Here is a 12,131-nt window from a genome sequence, read left to right as displayed (position 1 = left end):
GGGATACAAAAGGAGGTTCTCTTGCAGCTTATTCGTGGCAATGGTGGTCCTGCGGGATAGTTTGGCAGCTTCTGTCATCCATTGCTTTGCACGCTCCATACACTTTTCGTCCCATTTAGTGCGGAAGTTGTAACAGGCCGGTCCGATCTGAAGTTCGAGCACGTTAATGATTTACATAATGCCTGTTAAGCCATCTTTGAAATTACATCCTGCCACATTGGCCGCGATTTCGACTATTTTTTTTTCCCTGCTGTGAATTGTTTTCGGACACATTTTTCACAAATCGCCTTGTGACTTGATGACGGATTTTCTGTAGAACTTGGGATAAGCACTATAACAAAGCAGATATCTTAGACAATATTTTAAGCAATAGAAACAATTTTTTTTTAATTCTGAAAGAGAACGTCCCCCTTAAGTTTTTCTGTAATTCATACCTCTTTGTTATGACATATGGTACCTACAAAATATAATTTTCACGCTATTTACTCCAAATATGACTTTTATCGCATCCGCTCAGCACAGGTGAAAAAATGTTGCACAGATCTTCGTTAGTATGGAAGGGGCTAGTTCACGAAGTGCTTGCTCCCATGGACAAGTATGTCCAACATGGTACGCCAAATGTCATGTCCCTACTGTATGAACTGATTCACTTTCTTCTGCAAATTGTACTTCGACAATTACTGGAAGTATTTCACAATAGTTGAACATATCTCAGTGTCTACAACCTAGGAGGCTAACAAAATTTCTCCAAGTCTGCACACACGATCGCTTCAACTCACAACGCTTGAAACCCTCAATTGTGAACAGCAAAAGGTTTCCTGGACAAGCGCCCTTGTTTAAAGAATCATAAAAGCTTTCGTTTGGAAGATGAGTTAGAAATGATATGGAAACGTGTAAATTCACAAATAGATGTCTCACTATCTCACCAATCAATTACAAACTTGAGAACGTTTCAAATACCGCTCGCACCATTAGATTCCTCTGATTTCACCATTTAGAAATCCTCTGGAAATGTCAGATTTTTATGTATAATATAAAATACAATGTATGTGAGCAATCGATTACAAAATAACTCTAAATATAATGCTAGCCTGGACATAACATCGCTTTACGTTCCTAGGAAGGTTTATTGGAATTCAAGGTACCATCTAAATCGAAATCCTAGGAGATAGACGCCAGCTCGAGCTTATGATATTATAAATTTGTAGTGACTTTGTTGAAGGAGCCACACCGTCATAGCAGTCAAACGTGTCTGATCCGAATACAATGGGACGACTTATGGATAGGAGTAAACTCGCCAAACATACATATCGCTAGCATTACGCTTGTAGAGATTTATTTGGAGTGCTTCTTAAGTAAACATGAGGACAAATAACTAAGGGAATCAGAGACGTCCTTCTTGAGTAATAAATATATACACCCCAGTAATAAGTCTGACTGTAGAGAGAAGGTTTGACAGAAAAAATTGAGAGTAAAACGTAAAATATAGTATAAGCAACAGCAAATGGAAACCCTATTATATGTTGGAACGGTTGTCGGAGGTACCATATACTGTAATGGACCAAAGACGCTATATATCTTACAATATATTTTACAGTCTAACATACATCTTACAATATTATAATTTTACGTTTTCCTCGCAGTTCGTTCTTTTCTATTATTTATACATTCTTCTATTTTGTTACCTGTATTTACGCAAGGATATTCAGTCAATTCATTTATTGAAACACAATATCTGTTCTTAATATTAAATACTAATCATGGACCAAAGTAACACGTGCATTATACTTTTCTTCACACCATGTGAATTGCAGAGTAGTCATGTAGATGTAGATGTAGATGTAGAACCTTTATAGCCAAGGGAGAACTTGAACATCACGCAGAAAACTCATAGAGATTCGGATCATGCGAGGGCAAGCTATATCGACGACAGGTCTCAGGAGGAGACGTGATGTGTGTGACGCACTGCTGTACCGTGAGAGTTGTCTCAATCAACATTAGAACTTACCTGAAGTGATACCATACAGCTCCGCAACGTAATGGAGTTCAAATGGCTCTGAGAACTATGGGACTTAACATCTGAGGTCATCAGTCTTCTAGAACTTAGAACTAGTTAAACCTGACTAACCTGAGGACACCACACACATTCATGCCCGAGGCAGCGATCGAACCAGCGACCGTAACAGTCGCGCGGTTCCGGACTTTAGTGTCTAGATCCGTTCGGCCACCGTGGCTGGCGTGATGGAGTTCAGGATAATTCCAGAGTGTCTCTCCAGAACATTGGCAGAATGTTTTCTGTAGACTTGGCATCCGCATACTCGCAGAAGGTGGCCATCCGAGCTGTTTCGTAATCAAGTTTAATGTCTGAAAATGATGGCACGACACTCGTTGTTAATCCAAGCATCTCAAGTACAGTATCTGATCGAAGAGAGTCACCTACTGACGGTAACCGACACCTTGGAAGGCAGTTCAAGCTACTGGCTCAAAATGGCCTCCAGCTAGTGATGTGTGATGACATGAAGCGCTGCTGCGTCCAGTTTTGCTTCCATGTGGCAGTTGCGGATGAGATGGGGGTTACAATGTGCTTAGCGCACAATACCGTCATCCTCACCTAGTGTAGGCAAACTTGATTAGCTAGCATTGCATGTTCTCATTCAATCTACCCATGGGCGACTGCTAGGTCCAACGCCTCACATGCGGGGGTATTGCACAGTTCGTCATCAAACTAGATCCATGCCAACAGTAACGCCACATTCAGTGTCTCTCAACTGCTGGTAACGTTTTCTTATACTGTCTTGCGGCAATCTTCGTGATCCTTCACTATGTGTCTGCACAACTGCACAATCATAATAAACACTGAGGTGAAAGAAGTCATTGGATAGTGATATTCACATACGAATATACAGATGGCGGCAGTATCGCGCTTTCAAGGTGTAAAAAGAGCCGTCTTTTGTACGTAGGTGTTGTTGTTGTGGTCTTCAGTCCAGAGACTGGTTTGAAGCAGTTCTCCACGGTACTCTACGCTGTGCAAGCTTCTGCATTTCCAAGTAACTACTTTACTCTATATCCTTCTGAATCTGCTTAGTGTAATCATCACTGGGCCCCCTCTCTAATTTGAACCCTCCGCGCTGCCCTCCAGTACTAAATTGGCGGTCGCTTTATGCCTCAGAACATGTCCTACCAACCGATCCCTTCTTCTGGTCAAGTTGTGCCACAAATTCCTCTTCTCCCCAGTTCTATTCAGAACCTCCTAATTAGTTACGTGATCTACCCGTCTAATCTTCAGCATTCTTCTGTAGCACCAAATTTCGGAAGCTTCTATTCTCTTCTTCTCTAAACTATTTTTCGTCCATGTTTCACATCCGTACATGGCTACACTCCAGGCAAATACTTTCAGCAAAGAATTCCTGACACTTAAATCTACACTCGCTGTTAACATTTTCTCTTCTTCTGAAACGTCTTCCTTGCCATTGACAGTCTAAATTTTATATCCTCTCTACTTCGACCATCATCAGTTATTTCCATCCCCAAATAGCAAAACTCATCTACTACCTTAAGTGTCTCATTTCCTCATCTAATTCCCTCAGCATCACCTGATTTAATCCGACTTCATTCTATTGTCCTCGTTTTGCTTTTGTTGATGTTCATCTTATACCCTTCTTTCAAGGCACAGTCCATTCCGTTCAACTGCTCTTCCAGGTCCTTTGCTGTCTCTGACAGAATTACAATGTCATCGGCGAACCTCAAAGTTTTTATTTCTTCTCCGTAGATTTCAATTCCTACTCCAAATTTATCTTTTGTTTCCTTCACTGCTTGCTCAATGTACAGATTGAATAACACCGGAGAGAGGCTACAAAACTGTGTCATTCCTTTCCCAACCACTGCTTCCATTTCATGCCCATCGACTCTTATAACTGTCGTCTGGTTTCTGTACAAATTGTAAATAGCCTTTCACTCCCTGTATTTGACCCCTGCCAACTTTATAATTTGAAAGAGAGTATTCCAGTCAACATTGTCAAAAGCTTTCTCTAAGTCTACAAATGCTGAAACATAGGTTAATCTATCTTTTAAGATAAATCGAAAGGTCTGTATTGCCTCACGTGTCCCAACTTTTATACGGAATCCGAACTGATCTCCGCAAAGGTCGGCTTCTATCAGTTTTTCCATTCGTCTGTAAAGAATTCGTGTCAGTATTTTCCAGCCGTGACTTATTAAGTTCGGTAATGTTCACACCTTTCAACACCTGCTTTCTTTGGGATTGGAATTATTATATTCTTCTTGAAGTCTGAGGGCATTTCGCCTGTCTCATACATCTTTCTCACCAGACAGTAGAGTTTTGTCAGGGCTGGCTTTCCCAAGGCTATCAGTAGTTCTAACTGAATGTTGTCTACTCCCAGAGCCTTGTTTGGACTTAGGTCTGTCATATTCTTCACGCAGTACCATGTCTCCCATTTCATCTTCACCGTCGTCCTCTTCTATTTCCAAAATATTGCCCTCAAGTACATCACCCTTGTATAGACCCTCTGTATACTCCTTCCACCTTTCTGCTTTCCCTTCTTTGCTTGGAACTGGTTTTCCATCTGAGCACTTGATATTCATGCAAGTGGTTCTCTATTCTCCAAAGGTCTCTCTAACTTTCGGGTAGGCAGTATCTATCTTACCCCTAGTGACATATGCCTCTACATCCTTACATTTGTCCTCTAGCCTCCTTGCTTAGTCATTTTGCTCTTCCCGTCGATCTCATTTTTGAGAAGTTTGTTTTCCTGTTTGCCTGCTTCGTTTACTGCATTTTTGTATTTATCCTTTCATTGATTACATTCAATATCTCTTCTGTTACCCAGAGATTTCTATTAGGCCTCGTCTTTTTACCTACTTGATCCTCTGCTACTTTCACTATTTCATCTCGCAAAGATACTCATTCGTCTTCCAGTGTCATTCTTTCCCCTGTTTCAGTCAGTTGTTGCCCAATGTCCTCTGAATGTATGTGTATCGAAGTGCTTCTACATTGGTCTATTCATTCTAGGTGTTCTGCTTTTTTTGCCAGACTATAGTTGCGACATGGGCTCCGATTCTTGATAATTAATGTTTTTGTCTCTAACTTGCAGGGCGGGACGTGCCAAATGTCTTCCTGAAGTGAAGGAACGTAGCATCAACCCTGAGCGCCATTGTGTGCGGCGGAAGGGATCTCATGCAGGAACAGAGCGAGCTGAATTTGGCAACATCTGTGTGTGGAGAATCCATACTGATTTTTACAGAGGAGATTATCGTGCTTCAAAAAGTCATAATTCTTGAGCACAAAACGTGTAGAAATAATATAAATTAACATAAAAATAAAGAGACTAGCATAAGGTAGAATAATACGTTAGTGCCAAATCGTTAATAAAAATTAACTACAAACCATCATGACAGCTCAATTTGCTTCAGCGGAGACGCAAGAATACATGTGTATTGAAACACAGTGGATAAAACCAGCCAACTTGGGTTTCCGTAGGCCTGGTAAGCTTCATGGGACCCGCTGTGCCCACTGAACCTGACAACAGGTTGTGCTATCAATCCAATTCATAGGTAGTTTCACTACAACTCATTTATCATAAGTATGTGAGCGCCAAATGATCAAACCATACTTAAAGGAGATTCAGGAGAAATTAACTGGGGAGTATATATCAATCACGAAAAAGAGACCAAGTCCAGATGGCGAATGGTTGTCGTGTGTTTATGGGGCAGGTTAAAACAAAGCATTAGGGGTTTCTCAATACAAATTGTATAAAATGTTAGTAAACACTCACTCGGGAACCTCGATTATTTTACGACATGTCAGTAAATTTGACTAGCAGATCCCACACTACTTAAATATTTTGAAAGAGGACAAAGAATTAGTACCTGAAAAGCGCGTGGAATTGTGTGCTAAGGATTTGAGGCCAAATCATTAAAGAGGCTTTCTAAATTTAGGGCAAACATTGACTGAAATAGGAAAAAAATATGGCTCAGTGGATATTAATATCATTGTGGTGGTATGTAATGTAGTGTGAAGAAAGTTTAGTATGAAAGAAAAGCTTCTTCTTTCAAACATGTACCTTTCAGATTGAAATAATATGAAAAACGAACTTCGTGTTTGCTATAAGGCCTCTGGGGCATTTAGAATGAGCTATTTTGGCCACAGAATGAATTCAGCGAACCCACAATACACATCCTGGGAAAAGTAATTACAAGGGATATAATTGGGGTCATATTTGGCCGAAACACTCTAAGAGCAGCAGCTAGACTTCCAAAACCTTAGTTTAGTCCCCGTTGCAGAATAACAGACATCTTCGACTCTTATGTGCAAAGAATCTAGACCTTGAGAGATGGTTCTACTTACTACACAAAACGTGATTTACAGGTGACCTGATGATTGTTCGAACTGAGAATAGACAGTACTAGTCGAAGGACGGAGGTTTCAGAGAAAAACCAATCACATCGAAAAAAATAAGTAAGTCCAAAATAAGTCGAAAAGGAAAAAATGAAAAATCTACCGTTTTCTGACCTACAGTGGCCCATAATGAATATATATTTCGCTGAGCGTCGTCTTGTGATACTCAGTCAAATACTTTTGTTCAACTTCCGAATCCTATCCATAACTCATCAACGACAGCTTACAGCATAAACTGAGACGTAGCGTAGCACTGTGGGAAGACGGGGGGAGAAAAGCAGGACTCCTGTAGATTGCTTCGGTTGGGCATAGCTTGGCTTGGATGGGAGTGAAGCAGCCTCGCAGCTCTGTTAACATCGTGCAGCAGACTACCTGCCTGGCTAATAGGCAAGCATGGGCAGGTTGAAAGCCACCCCTCCTTCTTGTTTCGTGTACATACTGTATATTACCCGACCTTCCCAATAGCTTATCCAGTTTTTTTCTCACAATTTCGAACATATTGCACGACATTGTAAAACGCTTTTTGCAGGTCCTCAAATCCTATGAACGTGTCTTCATTTTTTAATTACACTACTGGCCATTAAAATTGCTATACCAAGAAGAAATGCAGATGATAAACGGGTATTCAGTACCCAGAACAACCACCTCTGGCCGTAATAACGGCCTTGATACGCCTGGGCATTGATTCAAACAGAGTTTGGATGGCGCGTACGGGTACAGCATCCCATGTAGCTTCAACACGATACCACAGTTCATCACTAGTAATGACTGGCGTATTGTGACGAGCCAGTTGTTCGGCCACCATTCACCAGACGTTTTCAGTTGGTGAGAGATCTGGAGAATGTGCTGGCCAGGACAGCAGTCGAACATTTTCTGTATCCAGAAAGGCCCGTACAGGACCTGCAACATGCAGTCGTGCATTATCCTGCTGAAATGTAGGGTTTCGCAGGGACCGAATGAAGGGTAGAGCCACGGGTCGTAACACATCTGAAATGTAACGTCCACTGTTCAAAGTGCCGTCAATGCGAACAAGAGGTGACCGAGACATGCAACCAATCGCTCCCCATACCATCACGCCGGGTGATACGCCAGTATGGCGATGACGAATACACGCTTCCAATGTGCGTTTACCGTGATGTCGCCAAACACGGATGCGACCTTCATGATGCTGTAAACAGAACCTGGATTCATACGAAAAAATGACGTTTTGCCATTCGTGCACCCAGGCTCATCGTTGAGTACACCATCGCAGGCGCTCCTGTCTGTGATGCAGCGTAAAGGGTAACCGCAGCCATGGTCTCCGAGCTGATAGTCCATGCTTCTGCAAACGTCGTCGAACTGTTCGTGCAGATGGTTGTTGTCTTGCAAACTTCCCCATCTGTTGACTCAGGGATCGAGACGTGGCTGCACGATCCGTTACTGACATGCGGATAAGATGCCTGTCATCTCGGCTGCTAGTGATACGAGGCCGTTGGGATCCAGCACGGCGTTCCGTAATACCCTCCTGAACCCACCGATTCCATATTCTGCTAACAGTCATTGGATCTCGACCAACGCGAGCAGCAATGTCGCGGTACGGTATACCGCAATCGCAATACGCTACAATCCGACCTTTATCAAAGTCGGAAACGTGATGATACGCATTTCTCCTCCTTACACGAGGCATCACAACAACGTTTGACCAGGCAAAGCCGGTCAACTGCTGTTTGTGTATGAGAAATCGGTTGGAAACTTTCCTCATGTCAGCACGTTGTAGACGTCGCCACCGGCGCCAACCTTGTATGAATGCTCTGAAAAATTAACCATTTGCATATCACAGCATCTTCATCCTCTCGGTTAAATATCGCGTCTGTAGAACGTCATCTTCGTGGTGTAGCAATTTTAAAGGTCACTAGTGTATTTTTCTAGGCTTCCTTCCATCGTCAACCGTATCAGAACTGCCTTTCTTGTGCCTTTACCTTTCCTAGGGCCGAACTAATTGTCATTTGCCTTTACAAATGGCGAAAGTGATAACAAGGGAATAAATCACATATGTCTAAAATAAGGTGTAGAATAGGCCACATCGTCCACACAGTCATTATTGCTACTGGCTACTCAGTAGATAATGGCATCGTCAAAACATATAAATATAGTCAGCACAGCGTCATCACATAGGTCTAAAATAAGGTGTAGAATAGGCCACATCGTCCACATTGCTACGGGCTACTCAGTAGCAATAATGACTGTGTGGACGATGTGGCCTATTCTACACCTTATTTTAGACATATGTGATGACGCTGTGCTGACTATATTTATATGTTTTGACGATGCCATTATCTACTGAGTAGCCAGTAGCAATAATGACTGTGTGGACGATGTGGCCTATTCTACACCTTATTTTAGACCTATGTGATGACGCTGTGCTGACTATATTTATATGTTTTGAAGATGCCATTATCTACTGAGTAGCCAGTAGCAATAATGACTGTGTGGACGATGTGGCCTGTTCTACACCTTATTTTAGACCTATGTGATGACGCTGTGCTGACTATATTTATATGTTTTGACGATGCCAGTATCTACTGAGTAGCCAGTAGCAATAATGACTGTGTGGACGATGTGGCCTATTCTACACCTTATTTTAGATCTATGTGACGATGCTGTACTGACTGTATTTATATGTTTCGATTGCCATTATGACCTTATCACTTTAGGACATGGTGTAGAAAAGATTTGAGGATGGTCATTACGGACTGAATCCGATCATCGTCAAAAGAATTGATATTGTGATCAAAGATTGGAATAAAAAACATTTGACAGTATTGGATCACTGCTCGTATACGCGACTAGATCGCAGCTGGTGAAACAGTGTTTATTCTCCATTTGTGATGCTGTGTTCCAAGAAGACAAGGGCCATGTCGACACAGCTCGTGTCGTTCAAAAATGGCTCTGAGCACTATGGGACTCAACTGCTGTGGTCATAAGTCCCCTAGAACTTAGAACTACTTAAACCTAACTAACCTAAGGACAGCACACAACACCCAGCCATCACGAGGCAGAGAAAATCCCTGACCCCGCCGGGAATCGAACCCGGGAACCCGGGCGTGGGAAGCGAGAACGCTACCGCACGACCACGAGATGCGGGCAGCTCGTGTCGTCCAGGACATTTTGTTCAAAAATGGTTCATATGGCTCTGAGCACTATGGGACTTCAAAATAAGGACATCACACACATCCATGCCCAAGGCAGAAGTCGAACCTGCGACCGTAGCGTCGCGCGATTCCAGACTGAAGCGCCTAGAACCGCTCGGCCACTGCGGCCGGCGTAATTTTTGTGACGACGAGGATGAAGTGTCGTAAATTCCCTGGGCACCACAGTCACCAGATCTCAGTATTGTTGAGCCTTTGTGGTCTACTTTGGGGCTGATCGCTATCCACCTCCATCATAGGTACCCGAAATTGTCAGTATTCAGCAGCGAAACGGATATAAGATTTACTATAGTAAATATCTGTAACACATTGATCACTGTTCACTCCCATAAAATATTCAAAAGTATTGGATGTAAGATTGCCTTGAAAACCATACATGATCTGGATTTATCCATTCTGAGAGTACGGGAATCTGTTTTGAATGCCATTGGTTTTCCTGCACCGTATTATGCAGGGTAATGTGTTGTGTTTCTCATTTTTCCATATTTCTGTCATCTCCCTGTACCTCTCTGTGTTAACAGCAAAGATCGGAAATTAAGAAACCTTTTATCATATGTAATCAGCGTTTTCAGTGGTTTAACTTTGTGTTAATCATTTCACACACCTTACACTCAACGACCTCCATAATTTAATTAACATTTGGTAGTCTTTTTCTGCGTATACGTTTTCCCTTTACTCCTCAAGTTACAGGGTTGGGTTGTTTGGGAAAGGAGACCAGATTGGTTCAAATGGTTTAAATGGCTCTGGGCACTAAGGGACTTAACTTCAGAGGTCATCAGTCCCCTAGAACTTAGAACTACTTAAACCTAACTAACCTAAAGACATCACACACATCCATGCCAGAGGCAGGATTCGAACCTGCGACCGTAGCGGTCGCGCGGTTCCAGACTGTAGCGCCTAGAACCGCTCAGCCACTCCGGCCGGCAAGACCAGATAGTGAGGTCATCGGTCTCATCGGATGAGGGAAGGACGGGGAAGGAAGTCGGCCGTGCCCTTTCAAAGGAATCATCCCGGCATTTTCCTGGAGCGATTTAGGGAAATCACGGAAAACCGAAATCAGGATGGCCGGACGCGGGATCGAACCGTCGGCCTCCCGAATGCCTCAAGTTACAGCCTCGAGTTTACTGGCATTCATGGATGTCACTGCGTTTGTTCAAATAATCTACATGTTTAGCACGTTTTCTCGTCTATTATTCCCCTTATATCCTACTTTACGTTCTTGAATTTTACCTAGTGCCCTTATACAGGGTGAAAAGTATTTAAACCGACAAACTCTGGGAGGTTGTAGGGGACATCAAAAAAAATTTTTTCCCGAAAGTCATTTCTTTCGTATGAGGAGTATTTAAACCGGTATAGGAAGATTTCTCTGGCAGCAAATTAATTAAACCAACAAACACTTTTCCATTTTTTATGACCAAGAGACAACAACTAGGTAGCAGATACGGCCCAATTAAACAGTCCCCAACAACACCGACCCACACGTTAACGAAGAACGGCACTTGTTGAGCACTATTTACTGTGGCACGTGGGTTATCCTCACTCCAAACATGCGAATTGAAGACTCCATCACCCCGAACGTTGCTTCATCGGTAAACAACACAGAGGATGGAAATGTAGGATGCATTTCACACTGTTCCAGGTACCACTGCGAAAACTGTGCTCTGCGTGGATAATCAACTGGTTCCAGGTTGTGGACACTCTGTAAGTGAAATGGACGTAACGATTGCTATCGAAGGACTGTTCTTACATTCGTCTGATTCGTCCCCATGTTACGTGCAATTGCACAAGTGCTGATTGAAGGATCTCGCTCCACATGCTGCAAGACAGCTTCCTCAACTTGCAGCGTTGTTACCGTGCGACGGCGTCCGTGTCCAGGTAATCTGCTAAATGACCCGGTCTCACGCAGACGTTGGTACACAGCAGCAAAGGTCGTATGATGCGGGATACGGCGATTAGGATATTGTTGTTGATAAACCCGCTGTGCAGCTCGTCCGTTGTGGTGCGCTACGTAGTACGCACCAACCATATCAGTGTACTCACTCCAGGTGTATCGCTACGTTAGGAAACAGAGACAATGCACTACTGCACTGGTGGACAGCAGTTGCCTAAAACTGAAGAGCGTAACTCGCCCTCTAACAACTGAAGAGCGTAATACGGCCTCCACCGGTTTAAATAATCTTCATAGGAAAAAATAACACTAGGGAAAAATATTTGTTTTGATGTCCCCTACAACCTCCCAGAGTTTGTCGGTTTAAATACTTTTCACCCTGTATATAACTGAAAGTGGTTGTAGTTCCTTTTTTTCTCGATTTCGAATGTCTCACGTCATCCCTTGTTTAATTTTGTGCATCAGACGTCCACATCCTGGAAGCAGTTCGAAAATTTCACATTATCTTCTTTATGAGAATCTAAAGTGGCAGCTAGTCTCAGTTTAGAAAACATGTGGTATTCTGCAAGTCTACAGCTTGTGAGATTACAATGTTGTTTATAGCTATTCCACTCGTCACGCTGGAGGGATTAGATTAACTATCTCT

This window comes from Schistocerca nitens, chromosome 5 (assembly GCF_023898315.1).
Source record: "Schistocerca nitens isolate TAMUIC-IGC-003100 chromosome 5, iqSchNite1.1, whole genome shotgun sequence".
NCBI classification, from domain to species: Eukaryota; Metazoa; Arthropoda; class Insecta; order Orthoptera; family Acrididae; genus Schistocerca; species Schistocerca nitens.
This window is presented reverse-complemented; position numbering follows the sequence as displayed.